Source organism: Adiantum capillus-veneris, chromosome 1 (assembly GCF_014529385.1).
Source record: "Adiantum capillus-veneris isolate H3 chromosome 1, ASM1452938v2, whole genome shotgun sequence".
Lineage (NCBI taxonomy): Eukaryota > Viridiplantae > Streptophyta > Polypodiopsida > Polypodiales > Pteridaceae > Adiantum > Adiantum capillus-veneris.
This window is the reverse complement of record NC_140931.1, coordinates 186,289,339-186,313,192: the sequence shown is the minus strand read 5'-3', so window position 1 is coordinate 186,313,192 and position 23,854 is coordinate 186,289,339. Positions and strand designations below refer to the sequence as shown.

Here is a 23,854-nt window from a genome sequence, read left to right as displayed (position 1 = left end):
AGGCAAATCAAAGGCATTCACATTGAGGATGATGACCTTCACTACGGTAATCATCTTTGTATTCCAAATCAAGGTGAAATCAAACTTTAGATATTACAGGAAGCTCATGATATACCTATAGCAGGACATCTAGGATACATTAAGACTTACTCTATTGTAAGAAAGAGTTTCTTTTGGCTAGGACTAAAGCGTAATGTGTTGAACTATGTTACAAGATATTTAACATGTCAACGTATCAAAGCTGAACAAATTTGATACCTCGGTAAGATTCAACCTATTGATGCTCCACAAATGAAATGGGAATGCATATCCATGGATTTCATTACAGGACTTCCTACATCTCTAGGATATGACTCTATTTTTGTGGTTGTTGATATGCTTACAAAGATGACCCATTTATTTTTAGTCAAGACAACATTTACTACTAAGGATATAGCTAAAGTCTTCATAAAAGGTGTTTTCAGGTATCATGGTTTACGAATAATTTTTGATCGTGATGCGAAGTTCACCTCTAATTTTTGGAAATCCTTATTCTCAGCTACAGGAACCCAGTTAGCCTTTAGTACTGCTTATCATTCTCAAACTTACGGACAAACAGAAAGAACAAATCAAATCATTGAAGACATGTTAAGAGCTTATTGTATGCATGATCAAAGTAAATGGACTAGATATTTGTATTTGGTTGAATTTACGTATAATTCCTCATTCCAACGCTCAATTGGAATGTCTCATTTTCAAGCATTGTATATACAAGAGTGTCTTACTCCACTCAAATGGACAGACCCTCTCATACGAGTTCAAGAATCCAAAGAAATGTTGGATAAAATGAAACTACAAACCGATCTTAGACGGTAGGATATTAAGATTGCTCAAGATAGACAGAAGAGTTATGCTGATCCAAAACGATCTCTCATAATTTTTAAAGAGGGTAATATAGTATTTTTGAGAGTGAAACCCAAACATTCTTTATCAATGGGTAAGTGTAAGAAGCTAAGTGCCAGATATTATGGACCTTTTGTAATCACAGAGCGGATTAATGATCAAGCTTACAGACTCTTGTTACCACCACACATAAAGGTACCTGATGTTTTTCAAGTAAACTTACTCAAGAAGTATGTACCTGATCCACAACATATTCTTGATGATTCTTTATTATTACATCTACTGATGGAACTTTTTAAGTATATCCCAAAGTAATACTTCAAAGCAGAATCAAGCCTCTATGTAAACGGACCATTATTGAACACCTTGTTAAATGGTCAACGTATCTTCAGAAAGATGCCACTTGGGAACGTGATGATGTAATGAGACAAAATTATCCAGATTTCATGTCGAGGTGAGGACACCTCGAATTTTTCAAGTGTGGGAGGATGTAAGATCCTCAATTTTTGGGTCTCTTCTAAAAATAAGAAAAATAGCTTTCAATATCTATTTTGCCAAATTTTGATTTAAGATGCTTGATTGACGGTGTTGGAAGGTTCTAAAGTACAAACAAGGTCGTTTCCATGTTCCAGTAGGTTATACGGATGTTTGATGCAGTTTTGGAAAAAATTATTATTTTTAGTTTTTTCACCTTTTTTATGTTTGTAGGTGTTTTTTTGCAAAAAGGAAGGTCAAATCCTTAATCTACGTGTTCCAGGAAAGCTATGGTCCAGTTTTGTAAGAATCTGCTTTGTGTGTGCTTTTCACGCTATTTATAGTTTTTCATAATTTTTAGTACTTTTTAGTGAAAAGCAAATCTGCTTTCTTATTCCAAGGGACTGTTGAGGCACAGGCTATGGTGGGTGCCACTGAGGGGGTGCCATGGCTAGGAGAATGTGTAGCAGAGAGAGAGAGAGAGAGAGAGAGAGAGGGAGAGAGGGGGAGAGAGAGCTCGGCACAGCAAGAAGAACAAAAAAACAACACGCTATATTGTATTATGATAAATGTGTAAAAAACCTTATATAAAGCCAACCTTGCCATGCACAAATCATGCAAACTGGAATTGCCTGCTTTAGGCTATGCCCACGGGCTTGACATACCTAACAATCCCTCCCTCAAGCCCGAACTAGACAAGCAACTCATGATACCTCGAGTTTTTGTTGTACTCGTCAACCGTGAGTTTTAGGTTCTCTCACAACCAAGGATTTCTGGTTTATCCATAACCTGGTGCTAGGTTAGTAACCCCCTTTGAACAGATGGGGTGTAGGCCAAATATTTAGCTACCAAAAATGGAGTTTTTGGTTACTGCCAAACCTTGGGTTTAAGGTGTACCCAGTAACCTCATGAGAAGTGGTAACAAAATAGGACTTGAGAACAAAAACTGAGAATTTGGGAGGTCTTACCACTCATGTGTGACAATGTCTAGAGCCCGTACAATTTTGATGTAATGAGAACTGACAAGCATGACAATAACTGAAAACAAGGCTTTGATAGAAAGTATATGATTGTCTAGACAAAGACATAACAAATCTATGACACTGAACATATATTGAATAGTTTGCGTACTCTGCATGTGTTGATGTACCGAGTGTTTGGGTAGATCTTCATGTTCAGCATCACTTTGCCTCATTGCTATTAGCTGTATTCGATTGACAAGAAAAGCCACTAAGTTGGTCCATATATGGCATACTTATCCGATGTGAAGCTTTGGGTAGTTGTGTATGTTCAAGCCTTGTTGTCACTGATGAATAACGGTCGCATGGCTTTAGTTGTCTTTGAATCAACTTTTGAAGATGCTGAAATTTTGCTTATTACTGCGAGCATTTTGGTCATTAAGCCTTGACATGATTTTACTACACTTACTGTCAGATGCTAAAATCTTCGGGTTTCACAAGCTTGACCGATTGTAAGAGGTGTGAAGACCCTCTTGATTGAAGGCAAAAGACCAAATCTTAAAGGTTTATTTGAGTGTGAAACGGGTGAAAAAGAAAACTATGGCGAGCTTGTTGTGCAGATGAAACAGCGAGCGATGGCGTGGATCGTGTTTGTCTCAGAGCGGCAAGTAGAATCAGAATCGCATGAGGCTTCAAAGTTGAAGGTCTCTAGTCACGCCATGGCGAAGCTTTTGCTGTTGGTTATGACCGGATTGATGCAGGTCGTTCAACTTCCTCTCTTCTCTCTAAGCAACTCTACCCGCGCCCTGTCGACTCAAGACAAGACCGGGCGGCTCTGATATGAGTTGTTGAGGCACAGGCTATGGTGGGTGCCACCGAGGGGGTGCCATTGCTAGGAGAAAATGCAGCAGAATGAGAGAGAGAGAGAGAGAGAGAGAGAGAGAGAGAGAGAGAGAGAGAGAGAAAGAGAGAGAGCTCGACACAACAAGAAGAACAAAAAAACAACACGCTATATTGTATTATGATAAATGTGTAAACAACCTTATATAAAGCCAACCTTGCCATGCACAAACCATGCAAACTGGAACTGTCTGCTATAGGCTATGCCCACGGTCTTGACATACGTAACATGGACGAGGGGAACCCGTGGTTCAATTTTAGAAAATTTTGCTTCTTTTTTAACTTTTTACGCTATTTTTAGCTTTTCGTACTTTTCGATGTTTTTGAAAAGCAATGTGCTTTTTATGATGACCTAAACGTAAAAAGATTAATTATAGTCTCCTTCGGATTTAAAAATGATCACCGGGACCATACATGATTTTTACGGGAATTATTTTATAAAAAGTGATACCATAAATACGTTGAGGTAGTACAAAACAGTCATAATTATGTCGGGCCATTACGGTGCGGCATAGTCTAGCTACGGTTTTCATTAGTTGGCCAGATACTGCAGGCCATATACTGCTCAGATGGCCAATTTTGCTGTAAAAATTGAATGGTAAGTGGGAGAGTTGACCACCAAAAGCCAAGCCTTGTTTTGAGAAAAGTCCCAAAAGCTGTGCATCTATTCTTGGCAGAAGAAGTAGCGCTACCTTATGGCTTGGGGGTTACTCTAGCCTGCTACACTTGCCTATAACTTGCCGGTTAGTGCTCAGTTTTCATTGTTGTCTGTTGCATCTACTACCGCAAAGCTACACGTATCTATTATACGGTGTGGTGTAAGCTCTTCATCACCATCTCCATAAGCTCTTCTCTCTTGGGAAGAAGAAGAAGAAGGATACTCTCTCTCTACTTGCTTATTATCTTATCTCATATTTCATGGTGTACGCGCTCTCCGAAAGCTTTCGTGGCGGATACCTCTACGTAGGTCTCATCACCGCTCTCTTGCAGAAAATCAAGAATCCTTCCAAGCCCCTAATTGATTCTAAATCACAGTGAGAAGCTCTAAACTCCATAGCCATCATCTCTCTCTATATATATCGTTTTTCTGAGTAGTCACCCTCTTGGTGATTGTTTTTTCACATACGAGTACATGTATGGATCAACCGAGTACATACAAAGCTTCCCCCCGATTATTTCATCATGTTTAACACGCTAATTTATGCACATGATGCGTTTATGATCACGTACGTGCATAAAAAGCGCTTTTTGTTTCACATCATAGAGGTGGTAGGAACATTGTTTTGTTCATAATCACAAACCGTTATGAATCAGCCCAAACCTTTTATACCAAAGATAAAACACATCATTTAGAACAATATCTCTCTTAGGTGTCATGTGAAAAACACGCACAAACTAAGAGATATGGTCAAAAAACAGCTTGTTGCCCACTACACAAATCAAATTTTTTGACTCCAGGCTCCTTGGAGAACCACTATATAGATAGACCGCATGGGAAAACCCACTTAACCAATTGAAAATCTTGGTGAAACTTGATGATAAAATAATTTAGGTCTCCGTTATTACCTCGGGAATGCGAGTTATTAATCGCTCTATAACCGGTTTAACCTACACGCGTAGGGGTGCTACCAAGGGGGGTACCATATGACATCGTGAGTTTAACCAAGATATTTTTATATATTTTATGGTTTGTTTTGGTGAGTTTATTTCAACTATTATATGGCCATAAACTTATGTGATAGTATATAGTTAAACATCCCGAAGCGTATAGGCAGATATGATTAAAGCGGCTTTCTTTTGGGGTTATCGTTTGTTGTGTGAGTATCATATGGGTGAAGCGATGTGATGGAATGATAGTCTATATTATTAAGCTGAGTTTGATGCATTGGGTTGAGGTCAAATACGTTCATTTTCATGTTTTTCATGCTCCCAAAAATGTCAAAAAGTTGTTTTTTGCATATGTGTGAAGTTATGGTTTATGGTTGATCTAAAGGTTGGAGTTGTTTTACATCATATTTGTGATGTTGGAATGTTATCATATGATGCATAAGAACTAATGGATTGATGTGGATGCCTCATATACATGGTTGTGATTGCTTTCCACCTTTCTAGGTCAAAACTAGCTCTAGGTGCTAGAGAGGTGAAGTGCAGATGTGATGCATCAACTTTGCATGTTTGGATGTGGTCAAAATTGGATTTTTATATCATGATTATTTGCTGGTCGTACTCTTTTTATGCATGAAATAATCATGTCTTAAGGGTCACATGTGTGTGGACTCTGATTGATTGCAGTGGATGTGTCAAACTCCAAGTGTGGGAGTTGGTTCAGTGTGATTATGATTTATGGTCAAGGGCTGAGATTCCCTCATGGATTATGGTTGAATTTTATGGTGGAAGTTGGTGTGGCTTATGGTTTTTTTTTTGGATTGAGTTATGCTACGAAATTTTTGCAGCCATGGTATGTCCTAAAGTGGTTATGTAGGATTGATCGTGCCTCACCCAAGTAGGGTGGAGTGCTCGCCCATGTGATGTGATTGGATTATGGTTTAGGGTTTTGGAATTGGATTATGAAGTGGTTTAGATGGTTTAAGGCAGACATGTAAGGGTCTATAGAGACCATGTACAGTCTAACTGCTTGGAAAAGATTGAAGTGCTATTGTGAATGGACTCACATGTTATGTTTCTCATGGTAGCGTCGCTACAAGACTAGGATCACCTACATCGCTTAGCCTTAGACTAAAGGGTCATTGACCTGGGGCTTTGCTGGATCGGGGGTGTTGTTTAGGTCTTCTTATTTTTGTTAGGCTCATCTACACGATTAGTGCGTAGGGGGTTGAATGACCTACACGGCTAACGTGACAGGGATTTTACCTTATCTTTCCATAAACACCCGGTGATGGTCATCAAACAGGCATGGCACCTAAACTGGTATGGTTGGTGTTGATACCCTACCACCTCCTGGTACTTGGGATCCTTTCAGATCTCAGGTTCATGGAGGGAGGTGAAGCAGCCTTAGCCTATGTCTGGCTCAAGTAGGTTGGAGGTGTTCTGGCTCACTCCCGTGGCAAAGTGAAATTCTCTCTGTCTGTAGTAGAGCGGAAGTGGATGGGTGGACCGGTTGATCCTTACACAGGGTCCGGTGCTCTGCTAGTTATTTTGTCATAAACTTTTTGATGTTATGGTATACCCAGATTTTTTCATTGCATTGATACATGGTTGCCTGTTCCATTTAGATGGGCATTTAAAGATTCTCTATTGTCATCTTCTCATGTCTCTATGCACTCTATTTCACCCTCCACTATATTCTCTCTCTCTCTTCCCGCAATGTGGTGTACACATATATTCACCCTCCACAATGTTATATGTTTCTTGAGTACGCTTTTATTCATAACACTCATTCAAGGGTAGCACTAGTCGCTAGGTACCTCTGGATGCATTCTGGCTCATGGGCTAAACTTCATGCTTGGTCAGGCATTGAGAACTCCTCCCCTATGAAAATGCTTCCACAACTTTGATGTATAATTGAAAATTGTATAAAAGTGTGAATTGTATATTTTGTGCACAGACCCTGCGGGAGGGTATCTCTCAATGAGCATGGTACTGCATGTCTCGTTTGAAAAACTCACTAGCATGCACAATCTCAAGACCATGCACTAATCCTTAGTCTTAATATCATGCTTAAGCTCACTATCTAGGTCAACAAACTATGCTAAGATGCTTGGTCTTAGGACCGTGCTTGAATCCATATGAGTTTTCCCCCAAATTTTGAATTCAAAGTTTGAATAATCATCTCTTTTTTTTCCTCTTTCAAAATCTCTCTCTACCACTTAAGTAGCCCACTATTAGAGTTGGATTGATAGCCTCTCTCTCTCTCTCTCTCTCTCTCTCTCTCTCTCTCTCTCTCTCTCTCTCTCTCGTACACACACTTCAACTATAGCACATTTTGGCGACCTTTTTGAATTAGCTTGCCGGAATTCAATAGGTAGAGTACCTTCCAAATATTTTGTGTTTCGATACAAATTGTTTGTATGGTATGTGCATGTGTGTGTATGCATACCTATATGTTTTTATGTTGTGAAGATGAAAGAGAGAAGATGAAAAATTTTAACATTGCAATCATACCTTCTTTTTCTCTGCTTGAGTGCTCCGATCTATTCTCTCGATGGAATCCTCCTTCAAATCACATAAAAACTCATCATTGCAAGAAAGAGATCACACACACACACACACACACACATACACCAAGAAGAGAAGTTTTTAAGGAGCAAATAAAAATTCAAGAGACCTCAAAGGTTTGAATAAATATTTAAGCCTGAAAGAAGAAGAGGCATTCTTCAACTCTATATGTCTCTCTCTTTGACACAAAGAAGCTTCTCTCTCTCTCTCTCTCTCTCTCTCTCTCTCTCTCTCTCTCTCTCTCTCTCTCTCTCTCTCATCTCTGTGTGTGTGTGTGTGTGTGTGTGTGTGTGTGTGTGTGTGTGTGTGTGTGTGTGTGTGTGTGTGTGTGTGTGTGTGTGTGTGCGCGTGCAAGAACTAAGCCATAAGCATTCATGAAGGAAAAGTGATCACAAGAACATGTATGTATATTGAAGCTCTCTTGATCGGGCTACACAATAACAAGAATCAAAATCCATTTTGATTATAAGATAAGAAAAGAATGATTCTTGAAGGGAGGGGGTAGAGGTGGGGTGGCAGGCAAGGTAGATTCATGGTCATGGGCATAGGCAAGGTGGAAGCCAATGCCCTTGAGGGACTCCAAGTACTGAAGAACAACATTGTGATAGTTTTGAAGGTGGTTAATCCCCTCTCGACGGAAGCATTGGTGCATCTGCACATGCAAGATCTTGGAACGCTCGATTTTCACCAACTTCTACCGCACAATGAAGTCTTGCATCTCTAAGAATTCCACAGGGTTAGGGGTTCGCCAGATCGAAGCCATATGCAAAGAAAGTAACCTCAAGGCTAGTTCTATGATTAGAGCCATTTATAAGGGAAAGAAAGGAACCTTCAAGGTTTGTGTTGTGAGAGGAGCCTTTACAAATCTATGACAAGATTTCTTCTAAACTTAGCAACAATGCTTACGTAACCCCGTTCGTAGTGTATAAATCTCGGTTATCTCATTAATTTGACCTTAAAGGCCAAGTCACACCAGGAGTTAGCTTGCCAAATATATTGCTCTTAGCAAAAAACAAGGGCACCATTGAAACTCTTCTGGTTCTAGTTCAAAATTTGAAGCATTTGCCAATATTTACACAAACTTGTAAAACTTTTATGCTTTTACAAGGCACACTTGAAATCTAGCTGGGATTTTGCAATTTCGACCATTAAAAATAAAGTAAACCCATGGTGCAAACACTAACTAGGATACTCTTAGGCTAGGTTGAGATGAAGTCAATGGATGACAACTTTATTTTTGTAACTTAGCAACAATGCTCACATAACCCAGTTTGTAGTGTATATTTCATGTTGAAAATGAAAAACCCCAATTGTAATTTCATTGGACCTTAATTTCCAAGGTAAAAAGCTACACATTTTAAGTAATAGCCTTGATAAATTCTTGAGATTTGGCTATAAATCTTGTTTATCTCATTAATTTGACCTAAGAGCATGGTCACACCAAGAGTCATCTTGCCAAAAACAATGGTCAGCTTGTTTATCTCATTAATTTGCCTTAAGAGCATGGTCACACCAAGAGTCAGCTTGCCAAAAACAATGTACCTTCTATCCAAATAAAACAAGGGCACCATTGAAAAGTCAAAATTTGATGCTTGATCCAAAGGAAACTTTTGGCCACTTCATGCCATGATGACGGTTGAATTTGAATGGACAAATTTTCCATGGTCCCATAACAATACTTGAGTGTTGGCTCCTAAGACTATGATATGATGCTCAGTCCCATGACCACATTACAATGCTTGGTCACAAGACATTGAAATCTTGGATGCTTGGTCCTAGGACCAAGCTTGTTCTCTTGGAACAAGGATAGTCTCAAGAGCCATTTTGAGTGAGAAAATTGTGTTGGCCTGCTATGCCATGCTAACATTCTTTGTCCTAAGGCCATGCATGAATGCAAAGAGTGGGCATGGTTGGTCCAAAGATATTTTTCCCAAGGACATGGTTGGAATACTCATGATCTAAAGGTAAACTTTGGGTGTCTTACCCCATGGTGATACTTGAATTTCAACGCACAATTTCTCCATGGCCTCATGACCATGCTTGGGTGCTAGCTCCTAAGACCGTGATATGATGCTTTTTCCTATGACCACACTTGAATGCTTGGTCACAAGACTATGAAATATTGGATGCTTAGTCCTACGACCGAGCTTGTTCTCTTGGAACAAGGATCGTCCCAAGAGCATGGTTGAGTGTATAAGTTGTGTTGGCTTCCTAAACTATGTTAGCATGCTTGGTCTTAAGGCCATGCATGAATCCAAATAGTGGACATGGTTGGTCCCAAGATCTTTGTCCCAAGGACACGGTTGGAATATTCTTGATCCAAAGGTTAGATGCTTCATCCCTTGATGATGCTTAAACCTGAATGCTTAAATTTTCCATGGTCCCATGACCACTTGGGTGATGTAGCTCCTAAGGCCATGATATGTTGCTTATTACTAGGAACACACTCAAATGGTTAATCATTGTTAACCCTCACGCACATTCCTATCACCTACGACGGACGTTGTATTATTTATTTGGTAGAGTCAGGTATCGGGCTAGTCGGTCCAATAGAAAAAGGGTAAGAGTGATCGCCGATGAGAGGCGCACTCTAATTGGAACATTCAAGGGATTAGTTGGCTAAGCATGGGCACCCAAGTGTGAATGAGGCGAGCTCATATAAAAGTCAACTAAACCTAAAATTCACTCATTCTCTCATTTGTGCAATTGAAGAGTGCTCTTGCTCCATCTCCATCTTCTTCTTCTTCATCTCCTTGTGTGTGTGTGTGTGTGTGTGTGTGTGTATGCGTGAGAGAGAGAGAGTGTGTGTGTGTGCGATCGAGCATTGCGGCGGCACGACAGTCGTGAGGCGGTTGAACGTAGCGTAGCGGCGTCTCCCTCTTCTTCGTGGCAAGGAATCCTCCATGACAGCAAGCGTAGAGCGGTGAGTGACACACCATCGTTGCCAAGGAATGCCATACACTAAGCTTGAATGGCACTCTGTGCTTCTTTTGTGGTGAATTTCAATTGTAGGAAAGGTAGGGAAGGAAGGGGTGTGTGTTGAGAAGAAGGATTTTGTTTTTGCTACTGTGTATTACTTTGTTAATGAAGTTTTCAAAGGTATTGTGTTTTCTCTCTGTGATAAGGTGTTAGTATTAAGTTTGTTAGTTCTGTGTAATGTAACGTACAGTAAGTAAGAAGTAGATCTGTGAGAGCTAATGAAGTGTGTTAGTGTGTAGCAATAGGTGTATTAGTTGTAAGTAGGTAGGTAGAGTGTGTGTGTGTGTGCTCGCACGCAGGCCGCGGCGACCTTATCCCCACCAAAAATAATAATAATTAATTTTTTATTTTATTTTATTTTAAAGATAGGACCGGGATCAGGAATATCTCCCAGGCCCAAGCCCAGACCCAAGCCCAAGCTCACACTCAGGCTCAGGCCTCAGTCGCCCTTTAAAATTACGTATTTTAGCTTCACACGTAGCTAAAAATTGACTTTTTTGAGGACCAACGGAGCTTCAGGTGACTGAACGTTGTGTTGTAAAGCAACCGGGACCCTCTGAGTGATATGCTTGTTTTGAGCTATCACGCACTTTAAAAAAAACATTAAAAAAAGAACGAGTGAAAACGGACGCCTAAAAAAGTAAGCGGTTAACCTTCGAGGTTATTCGTCGACGCTTGTAGGGTGCCAAAGGCACATGCATCTACGCTCTGGTCGTGTGCTAGAGACGGAGCAACTAGAGAGAATTTTTACTTACACGAGTTCTCAATATCCACCTACCTTAGGTTCGGGGTCCTCGACGGGGACCAAAGGTAGTACAAACCAAGACCGAACATAGCGGCTAGTGACTCTTCCTCTGACTGCAACGTCATGGAGGGTTTCCCAATGCCTAATCCCGATAGCTCAAGCCAAGACATGCATGCCATGGGCCCACGGTCCAGACCGAGCGTGCTTAGCCGCTTGAAGGAAACCTTTAGTAGAGCCACTCGCTCCGAACATGGAGCTGATGATGTAAATGAGGGGGGTGGGAAAGTAAATTCTCCATTCATTACCAACGTAGACCCTATGCCCATAGAGAATGTGCACGTGAATACTTCATTCACTACACCTCCTGAATCTTCAAAGCTATTCCCCTTCGAGGTCATATTACCCGATGGTAGAAGCCTTGCCGAAGTGCAAGAGGTTGAGCGATATATCCTTGCAGCAAGGGAAAAGGAGTCGAGAGCTTACGCAAGGCGGAGCAACAAAGAGAGTTAAAAGCGAAAGCCCCTATGTCAATATCCTTGCTAAGAGAGAAATCGAGTGCTCCTGACTTAGCAACCACTAAGGGACAACCCCTACAAAGCAACATTGCATCTAGCTCCAAGGACACCCCTAGCACGTCAATCCTAGATGGAGCGTTCTTAAATGAGAACTGGGAGTACGAACTACAAATGAAAACTCTAACCGGCCTATACACAGATCACACCTATCACATGGGTTGGTTAGATGTCCTACAATCCACAATGGGTGCTACTAGTGTGGAGGGTCAACAACAAAGAGTTTGTGAGGTCATCCATAGGGTCATTGAGTTAGAGAGACAGAACAAGGGGATCAACATGCCTTCAACGGGTCTCATGAGATTCTTGGATACAGTAAATGCTAAAAAACCGACCTTATCGCAAATGGAGACTCCCTGGGTAAGTCCGATGGATCCTCCATATGTTGTTTTGCCAGGGGTCTCAGTGCAATCTGATCCCACAAGTGATAGCTTTACCTTTCCAAGTCTAGCTCATCTTTCCCTTGATGACACCATGGCTACCATGCCTACCCCAATGATGGGCATGTCGAGAAAGACGCCATGGACTTCATTTGTTAGTAAATCACCACTACATGGTAGCTCAATACCTGCAAACAGTACCTACAAGTGTGTACCAATCGTATGCACCTATGGGTCATCGCACTCATGTAGTCCCTACCCCTCCCATTGTTTTAACAACCTATGCTCCACAACCACAACACCCAAGTTCTCATTTCCATGGGACCATACCGGCTAGCATTAGCATGTCACATCCGACATCTACTATGCCTAGGGCCACACATATGAACTTTGGGCTTCCACATGGCACAACACCGTACCAAACGTGGAACCCAAGGGCTTCCTATGCACCAAGCCCAATGCCAATACCTACTCCACATGTAGTCTTTGGAGCAACTCCACCCACGGTTCCTGCTCACTTAGGTGACTTGGCACCATTTGCTCAAGCTATCGGTCAATCTATTGCTGAGAATATGCGTAATACGCCTGATAGAGAGCTTAGAAGAAAGGCAGTACAAATAGCCAAGCTTACACAAAAATTTAGTGGGGAGACGGGGATGTGAGAAAGCATATCGAAGTGTTTGAACAAATATGCGATTCTCTAGGAGAACACAATGACCTTCCTAAGAGTAGTGCTTTAATCCTAACCTTAAGTGGGAAGGCAAGGGATTGGTATAGAACCCTAAGAGTGGAAGAAGAAATGATTTACCCTACTCTTAGGAGACTGTTCTTGAAACAATACACATGAGAGGGAGTGCTTTGGGGTGTAGCCTCTCAACTCCAGAAAGCCCAACGAGAGGAAGGAGAGTCGGTGAGAGACTTTATTAGTCGCTTGAAGCATTTGAATTCTCGTTGTAATCCAAATGAGTGCTTCAATAATAATCAATTGCTTGATAGATTCATTAGGGGGTTACGACATGAGGATATCCACAATGGCCCAGTCATTAGAGGTATCACCACTTGGAAAGCAGTCACCACCAATGCGATCCAATTGGAGGATAATTTAATGACTCAAGGAGAAAGAGTGTCTGTTGAGCCTAAATCTATTAGCTCGCAAGCATCAGGGCATCAGCCAATGACCCTAAAGCCTACTGCTAAGGAGCCAAAGATATTTGTGATGACTTTAGCAGATCTCACCAAGGCTATTCAAGAGAGTTTTAGAGACAATCGTGCTCCGCAAAACAATCATATGTATCCAAGAAGGGAGCTACAATGGTGCTCAGTATGCTATGGACCGCATAGTACCAGTGAATGCCCTACTTTTAGAGTAAAATTTAATGAAAATTTCAATGTCTGTGGAAGGTATGGTCATCAAGCTAAGGATTTCATAGTATTTAAGCGCGCGATGGCCAATAGACCACCCTTAGCATGGACAGACACACCTTGAGTGCCTGCATTGATGCCGGCCCCACCTCTTGAACAAATAGCACAACACATGGTGCCTAGGGCCCAAAATGTTGTTCAAACAACACCCTTACCACCTCTAGTGCTAGGACTGCAACCACCACATCCGAGAATCACTTCTGTGAATCAAGTAGGTTGTGAGTCATCTATTGCTTGTTTGGAAGGCTGTGAGGAAGACATAGACCCTAATATTGCCTATGGGATGGATGTGCTTGAAGAAAGTCCACAATACTACATGGAGGACTATTGGGGACAGGTCAAACATGTCTATCAAGTAGTTGCTCTTGCGGCAAGAGGCCAAAATATCAATTACACTGCTAAGAGACCACCTCTTCAATGCTATGAGTGTGGAGGTCCACATCATGTAGCCAAGTGTCCTATTAGGCTACAAAAGAACGCCACACTAATGCAAACCAATCAAGGGAGCACATATACAATGCCAATACTCATGTGTAATCGATGTGGCATAGATCATTTGATTGCCCAATGTCCAAATAATCCAAATGCACCGAAGATCACACCATTAAACTTGATTTAAGTTACCAAGGAGCCATCACAAAGTACACCTATGGTACCAGTAAACGTACTCACACGATCAATGCTCCAAAAACAAAATTATATTCTTGAGGAAAGAGACACGTCATCAATTGCCCAATCTCAGAAAAAGAAGAAAACATGAAGGAAGAGATCGCAAAAAGTAGCGAAGTCAGACCCCAATTCAAAGACCAACGTAGGGACTGGTGACGACCCCGTATATATGAACAACGCTGAAGAGGATTCTGATTTAGGTGAAACCATGGAGACCAAAACGACCACTAAGCTAGAAACCAACAAGGAAGATCTTCATGAGCCACAATGGCCAGGATCCAAGAAGAAGATAGGAACTTATCCAAACCCTACAGAGGAGATTGAGCGAGTCAAGCAATTAAGGAGTTTGGTAGAAGATACCAAAAGGGATCTAGAGCCAACACCTAGGCAAATCTATATTACAGACACAGTGTTCCCTACGCAACAACAACCTCACCAAGTCCATAGACCCTTAGCCATACCTAGTGTCATCCAAGAAGAAAGTGACTTAAAGTCATGGGAAAGTGGGTGTACTCACTTCTTGACGAAAAGAATGTTTACAGAGGGACAACCTAATCCTATCAAAGAAATGGAGATCCCATCTTCCCCACGTCAAGGGGCTAAAGTCCAAAAGGTGCCGTTAAACATTTCCAAATTGATGGATTTCATGTCTTCAGAAGTTAGAACCACCATCATGTCCAAACTATATAAAGACCCTGAGCTAGTTTCAGCTCTTCGAGCCTTCCTAAATGGAGAACTGAAGTTTGGGCTACCACAATTTGCACAGATGGATGGAGCTAGGGAGATTCCAATAGAGAGGAACACTTAGATCCACAATCCAACTTAGATGAGAACCTTGTTATAGAAATACATGTTAACAAGTTGGGACAATACTTTGAGGGTGATGAATCCAATGCGACCATACCAATCACTACTAAGGGATTAACTGTGAAGGGAATCCTTGATGGTGGCACTGGGGTTAGCATTATGACTAAAAATTGCTGGGAAACTATGGGAAGACCTCACCTGGTGACCACAACCATAGTAGTGAAGATGGCCAATGGGTCTATTGCCCGGGGCGGTCACTTATCAAAAGCTTCCTATATCACGTGCGTTCAAGAGGTTATTAATAATACCTCAATATACATGCTATATTTACACTACGTGCCTATTTAAAAAACCCCCACCCCCCTCTGTATGTATACATTTTGATCTTTTAATAATCCTCTCCGGTTAACTCACGTGATAGCATACACATTCTAAAAAGTGACCGCCCCGGGGTGTATTGTAAAACCTATTGGGATGCTAGAAGATCTCAAGATCAAGGTCTTTGGACATAAAATAAGGATTACCTTCATTGTTATGGATTTCTCAAAACACACTATAGCATCTAAGATGATCTTAGGATGTCCTTTCATGAGGGAAGCAAAACTGGTGCATGACTGGTCTAAAAACCGTGTCTACTTGCAGTTCCAAAATATTGTCATTCGAGTGGATCTTGTAACTGGTCGAGCACTTCCCCTAGGAAATAGGTTTATAATTGATCATAGATCTGACACCACAGTTCACTCGGCCCCATTGCAATATTGTTACACATGTAAAGTGGACACTGATTTTCGGAAGATTCTCCTTATATGGATGTACTACCTGCTCAGGAAGGGGGGAGTCCCATGAAGCTTCTAGCTCCTCATGTAATGCATCCATAGATGTAAAAGCTTCTCCACAGCCTCCACCTACAATAGTGGACCTCCATAACGCTACAAAGGAATCCACACCTCCCAATGTTCAAGAATCACCTGATGAACCACTTCATGTTCGTTCATGGGAGAGTACCTTACCACCCTTGCAACTCGACGAGGCACCTACGGTAATAGAAAACTACGGGCAAAAATCCTCACCTATTACAAACTGGAACAATTGGTTTTAAAGGGTGACGAGCACATTTCAAACAATATGACCTACCTAAGGAATGGGAGAAGTCTTCATTCATATCAGCCTATTAATTTATTTCCCTCTTACCCTTCTTTCCCCGACCCTTGAGATTTCCGATCTTAGGGAATGTATATATAAAGCCTTATACTCACAAAAAACAAAAATAATAAAGAGCAAGAGCAATTAGCAAACAAGTATGCACAATAAAAGTCAAAGCATTGACCCAGACCTACACATTCACATCCGGTACACTGAAACAAAAACCTATTTCATAAAACACCTTTGATCCTCATCACTCAAGTGATGGAGAGTAGGTAGGATTAGTACGATACCAGTGTTTCTATTTTAGATTTTAGTGATTAGAAAAGTTCTTTCTTCCCACTGATGTGGCTCCTAGAGGTATTCTTTGTGTTTCCTCGTGTGTACAGGAAGGTGTTGTTGTGGTTAGGATTTGGACCTTGATGGAATCCTTCTCTCATCCACTTTTCAAATCAAGCGTGATCATCAACACAAACAGGTGTTTCTTGTCCATTACATTGCCCCTTATCTTTTTTTCATCCATGTTTGTCTGCTTTAATTGTGATTGGTAGCATAATATTCAGTGCATTTGCTTAGTATCAAACATTAAATTCAATGTAATTTTTTGTCATAATCACTTGTCTATGTTTAAAAATCAAGCAGTCCGACTAAGATAGTTTGACCAAGCTAGGTGTTAGAGATCTTCTCTTAATACCATGGGGAATGCCTTCCTAATTATCAATGGTTACTTAGGTTCTTAATCCAATTTAGGCAGCATTGTGTGAAATGTACTAGGGCTTTTTAGTGGGCTTAGTCCCTATTGACCTTTAGCTTAAGTATTACAAAGGGAGTTTACTAGTGTGATGAGCCTGGGGAGGGTAACAGTGTTATATGACCCCCCAAAGTTACAAAATTAAAATGCTAAAAATGAACAAACAAAAAATCAAAGTGCCACAATGTAATATCTTAAGCTCGAAGAGAAACCTCAGCTTAATTTGGCACTCCACTCACATGTATCGCCTATGGTACTAGAGCCCTAGAGGTTCCCAGTGTGGGTGCTTTTCCTTGAAAAGCAAAAAACCCAAGGCATACAAAATAAGCACACACATCAAAATTGAATCACTGTGAAAAGACTTTGGGGGTCAAAGAAAAAGAAATAAGTCAGGCGATGATTTCATGAGAAATTCCTTTTATCGTAGCTTAACTACAAGGTCTTCTAGGTATAGCCTCTAGTCAACCCTCAGACATGAAATACTTCGCTCTCGTGATTAAACGAATTAATTGACCAGAGAAAATTGAGAAGCTTGCCCATGGTATTAATAGTCGATCTTTAGTGCATTTCGATCGTTAAATTAGCGACCCCAGACTTGTTTAATTTTTTACCTTTACAACTGTTTATGTGTTTGATTATATTGCAATTTAATGTTTATTGTTGCTAACAAATGGTTTAAATTTTTGTTACCAATCAATTTGTTTACCTAAAATTGCATATTCTTTTTAATTGTATATGAGAAAGCAATTACTGTGCCAATGTTGTTTGATTTTGCACTGATTGCTAAGGACATTCATCTCAAATGCTCTTCCACCTCAACAAACGAGCTTCAACTCAATAGCTTCCGAGGACAGAATCTACATCAAGAAGGGGGGCATGTTAACGCTCACGTACATTCCTATCACATACGACAGACGCTATATTATTTATTTGGTAGAGTCAGGTACCGGGCTTGTCGATCCAATAGGAAAAGGGTAAGAGTGATCGCCAATGAGAGGTGCACTCTAACTGGAACATTCAAGGGATTAGTTGGCTAAGCATGGGCGTGCAAGTGTGAATGGGGCGAGCTCATATAAAAGTCAACTAAACCTAAAATTCACACATTCTCTCATTTGTGCAATTGAACAGGGCTCTTGCTCCATCTCTATCTTCTTCTTCTTCATCTCCTTGTGTGTGTGTGTATGCGTGAGAGAGAGAGAGAGAGAGAGAGAGAGAGAGAGAGAGAGAGAGTGTGTGTGTGTGTGTGTGTGTGTGTGTGTGTGTGTGTGTGTGTGTGTGTGTGTGTGTGTGCGATCGAGCATTGCGGCGGCACGACAGCGGTGAGGCAGTTGAGCGTGGCGTAGCAGCATCTCCCTCTTCTTCGCGGCGAGGAATCCTCCACGATAGCAAGCGTAAAGCGATGAGTGACACACCATCGCCATCTTTGAGCTTACTAGTTTAGGCTTGTTGTGTGCTTGGAGCCATTTGTGGCTCGCACACAGTGTATCGGCAAGTTCCTTGCATTGACACGTGCGACATACACGCACAATCAAAATAATTTGAAAGCTTGGAAGGTTGGTACTAGAGCGAGCTTGCTCTCTTGGAACAAGGATGGTCCCAAGAGGGGGATGACCATTTTGCGAGCATAATCCCACGAGTAAGACGAGCGATGGAAAAAAAAAGTAGCATAATTAAAAAGAACCCCAAAAACACAAACATTATGCTTGATGTATTTCACTAAGAAACACTCGATAAAAATCAAACACAGCTTTGCATCTTATCACAAATAATCTTGTTAAGCAAAGGTAGATCAATGCTAGATCAATGCTACATGTTGCGAACTTCCTTTACAATATGTATGAGCATCATAGTATCAATACCTTTGATATAGATTATTCTATTCAACAAACAAATTAACAACAATAATTTTGTTTTTCAATTTCATAAGGATTTAACTCATAGAAACTGCACGTAGTAGTGGTGGTTTTATTTGAGAAACATTTCTACATTTCCAAGAATCACAAGACCATATGCAAATTGAATCTTTATACATTGTAAATGTATCACTAGAAAAACAATAAATCACACTTTGTTAAATCTACCTTTAGTTAGATCTCTACCTTTTTGAATGCCTAATTGTGGAATGTATACAATAGTAGCCAAGGATACATGCTCATTTTAGGCTAAAAATTTTGAAGGCTGTATACCATAAACAGTGCATTTGCAAATAATTCAATTGCTAGAAGAAATACCTTGTAAGTAAACAGACAATGTAAGTTTTTGAAACTATATATAGTACAACTGTAGGAAAAAACACCTTGAGACTGTATATAGAACCTAAAAATATTTTCTCAAAAGTGGCCCAGAACATATAGAAATGTATATATGGGCAATCACGTAATGTATACAAATACAACAATTGCACATGGTAGTTTGATACAATCACACTTGGTAGTTTGATACAATCGCATATGGTAGTTTGATTGAGCAGCTATACATAGACAACATTTTCCAAAATTTCAAAAAAAAATTTAAGGTAATCTAAAATCTATGACAAAAGTCTAAGTGCTTGATGGAGCTCCCTTTTAGTCAAGGCTGCTTGATGAACAAACCTTTGATGAAACACATCTAACCCAAGATTTTTTGTGTAGACAAAATAAAGATGCTTGCAAGGCATATATTTTTTACCCTCTCGTAAATGCTTTTGGAAATCCTCACATGTGCAAGAAGGAAATATGGACACTACCACCAAATAGCTCTCCTCATTTTGCTCTCTTGTACTGGTTGTCAAAGTAAATTCCACATGCTCATTTTGAATCACCACACGTTGGCCATGAATTGTGCAAATCAACTCTGCAGCTCTGTTAATTCTTGCCTCCATCTCTTTTGTTATGACCCTAGTGACCACCACCACCCTACCATCACGGTGCTTAGGACGCACATCAGCATCATCTGCATTGTGCACCAAATTTGCATTTTGTTGTGATGTAGTTTCAATATTCTGCAAGTCAAATCCTGCAGCCCACAATGCTTTTATTTCTGTATAATCTAAGGATGTTCCTTTTGCAATTGGCCATATAGTAGGACGGTTTGCTGGTCTCTCCTTCACAATTTTTGATGGCTCCCATGTATGATCAATGTTGTTGCCATAGAACCATACAAATTGTTTTCTAAGACCTGAAGAAATTTCAATGAGACCCTCAAAACAAGGGGCAGGCACCCCTAATAATCCTCCTCTACCCTTCTTATCAATTAGCTCATTGCACTTTTTGTTTTTATGTCGTAAGTATCCTTGGCATCGCACTTCACTCCCTGGATTTGTCCTTCGAATAGCCCATCGTGTGTGGTGAACATCCACCTCAATAGTGGTTTGTATTCCAATTGATCTATGGGTAGGTCGAGTTGAGCGACGTGCAGGTTGTGTGACATACTCAAATTCATGCCGATGTGAATCTCTATCTCTAATTGGATTATTGTGTTTGCCTTGTCGTCGTCGCCTCACTGTCCTTGAATCACCATCTGCCAAAAAGTTTCTACTGGCAGCATTAAGCTCAACTGCTACCTGATTAGTTAGGTCCACCACTTCTGTAGGTCTTGGGAGGGTTGCACTAGATAAAGCTCATCTCTTTTTAATTTTCTCAATTCCAAGGCCACATCCAAGGTGTCCACGCTTAAGAAAAGAATCATATTTTGACTGCTGCAAAAGAACAGTACAAAGATCACCGTAGCAAGCATTGTATAGAGAAATATATTTAACCCCATCATTGGAAGCTAACCAGCTCCCATGCACGGACTCCACTAAGTTTGCCTGTGGTACTAGTTGCCTGTCACTCCCCTCCAAAGCCTGAAATAAATTTAGAACATTTAAACTTGCAATTATTTTATCTGCTCTAAATACTTAACAATGACTCACCTTGACCATGTATTCACCCCAATGTGCAACTCTGGCATGCCACCGGACAAGCCATGTCTCGAGAATTGAAATCTTCGTCTTGTCTAAATGTCCTTTTCTCAACCACATACGTAGATTGTCCAATTCTGTTTCGGCAGCCTCTTCAAAAGGTGCAATCCTCCATGCTCTACACCTTTGTTTAAACTCTTCTTGACTGTGGGGAAGGATACATTTTCTTGCATGTTGCTGCATACTCTGTTCCCAGTGAAATGAGCATGATCTTTCCTATCCAACCATAACATTATTAGGGCCTCCATTAAAAACTGTCCTCACAGCTCGCCAATTTGCCTGAGCTTCATCAGCCATAACTCCTTTGAATTCATCCTTTTTGTAACCCTCCTTTTGCATCACTCGATTCAGTAGCATCCAAAAAAGAGTTTGAGCTTTAGTATCTTCCACTTTAAAATCTCCAATAGCTATGGTTTGCATTTCTTGAACATAAGGGTTATATACATGGCATGCCATAGTTGTCCATTCTTGCATTCTTTTAACAAAATCAAAGAAAACCCAACAACTTTCCAATTCGCCACCAGGACGCATTTTATTAACCAAATCAACACCATTGCCAGGTCCTTGGGTTGACATTTTAAAAATGTGACATCTATCAAAGCCAGAGAACTCTAGTTGACCAGGAAAGGCCATGCTTTGAAAAAAGTCAAAAAGCAAGCGCTTCTTCAAACTAAAAATGGAATCATAGCCAGTAGTGGGTTGGCCGACCACCTCTTGTGCTTCTTTCCTCCACCATGACAATCTTCGTTTGTCAAGTGTAGGTGCAAGTTTAGCAAGGACCTCACCTAAGTCCTTGTCAGAAATCATTGTCTTAGAAGAGTGGTCTTTAAAAAGTGCTGATTGCAGTACTATTTCCTTTGCCAATTTTTGTTGGAGAGACCTTGGCCTACCCACAAAATCTTTAGATATCACGTCCTTCACTTTGACTTTAACATCCACCATTGCTTGTTTTGCAACACCCTCAGCAACTGGGTGTAAGTGACAACCCATGTGAAGAATCCCTCTCGTTATTCTCTTACCGGGGATCTCTGAGGGCAAGCAAAGAATGAGCTTACAAGGGCATTCAGAGATGCAAGTTGGGGGAAGATTACAATAAAAGCATTTTAGGCTTCCAAAGCTGCCTGTCGTGGATCCTGAGGGACAGACTTTTGACAAACGCCCTGTCCAAAACTTTTCGTTCATTTCTTTTTATCTTTGTACTCCTGAACATATATTGTTTAGGCACATCAAGTGTCCACCACATTTTTTGAATCTGAAAATCCCATCAAATCCAGCAATATTGCTTGTTACCGCATTTGTCCAAACATGTCCATCAAATTTGTCATTTGCTCCTGTTGTTCTGTTGGTAGGGTCTGCATATGGAAGCTCAAACATGATGTTTCCATCATATCTTTGTGGTAGCTCATCAATCTTTCTTATCTCGCGAACTAGCTCAAAGTTTGCTCTTAAAGAGTTCTTTTGTGGCAGATTTCTAAGCATCTCAACTATGCTATGTGCAGTGGAAGTTTCCAAGCTAGCAATCTCTATTGCTTTTGGCTCACCTTTCTCCTCCACTGCCTGCTATATTGAACACTCTTCCTCAATTTCTATAACAGGAGCTTGTCTTGATAGCTGTCTGCCATGCAAAACAAATGTCCTTCCAAATTGAATATCCAATTGAAACACAGTATTCTCTCCTCTATGAATATTTGGCACCTCAAAAGAAAGACCTTCATTCTGCTCACCAAATAATTGATGCAAACTTATTGTATGCTCTACTAATCTAAAACGTGCACTTAACTCATGGCGTGAGATCTCCACAACACTGTTTTGAGTTGAAAGCTCTATCTGTTTAGTGCTGCTCTCATCTCGTATAATTGCAGTATTCATATTTGCAGAAAGTAGAAGGCAAAAGGCGAAAGTGGCAAACAATAGTGTTAAACAGAGAACAAGACTCGTATATATGATGGTATGAGAGTGAACAATAAATCACAAATATTCTGTTTTAAAGTGAAGATTGGCGGTATTCAATGCGGAGTATCTTACTTTAGATATGACTCAAGCATTGTTATCATTTTTATTATATATCTTGTATTATCATTTTTATATTTTTCATATATGCAATAAATAGATTTAAAATTTCCTACACGCCGTGGTCTTTTATTGTGTGGACAGCTTGAAAACGTAGCTCTGTGTGCGATCCCTACAGCACACAATGAAACGGCGCAATCAGCAGAAACGTGAACAGGTACTCCTCTCTCTCTCTCTGTTGTTTTTGCTACCAGGTCGTGGAGGGGTTTCGGCAGCGAAACTCCTCTATATCTTAGCAAATTGGTTTCGGGTGCACACAGTAGCATGCTGTGCTGCTTGACTTGACCCTCGAGGGCACACAATCCCTATCCTTGACAAAGTCGGGGGCAGCCCCTATCATTGACCCTCGCACACAGTAGCTCGACTTGACCCTCACACACAGTAGCAGGCTGCTCTTGGTCCAGACGGCCCTTCTAAAGGGGCCCCCACCCACTGAGAAAAACGCATGACCAGACCAGGTAGTTTCGGGGGCGAAACACTTACTGTGCAGGTGCCCTTTACTTTCCAGAGGTTAATCAACCTTTGCTGATTTTGCGAAAGGATACAAGCCTGCTGATAGCCGCCAAGGACGTGTGATGTGTTGCAAATTTGATGCAAAAACGCGTGATCTATTGCAAAATCTGTTGTAGTAAGTGTGTAGGTGCCCCTTGCGCAGGTGCCTGAGAGCTATTGCGAGCAGGTATTGATGAATTGCGAGCAGGTGCCTGAGAGGTATTGCGAGCAGGTTCCCCTTGAGAATGAATTGCCTGTGTAGGTGCCTGAGAGCTATTGCGAGCAGGTATTGATGCCATGGCAATTGAGAGATTTAAATTAAGTCAATGATGTGATATACTAGCCTGCTACTGCTGTATGTCAGTGATCGTTCGACAGAAGCTGTTGCTTCATCTCTCTAATTCATAGATTCTAAACATAGCCCAAAACAGAGAGCCTATTCCTTGCCATTTTCCTTGCTTGTAATTACCTAAATTATCCAAACTGTAGTATC

The 23,854-nt window shown here is 40.8% G+C and overlaps 1 pseudogene; it reads right to left on the bottom strand.

Moving 5' to 3' along the window:
- Positions 1-21,015: 21,015 nt before the first annotated feature.
- On the bottom strand, positions 21,016-22,668 carry LOC147466166 (uncharacterized; annotated as a pseudogene).
- Positions 22,669-23,854: the final 1,186 nt, after the last annotated feature.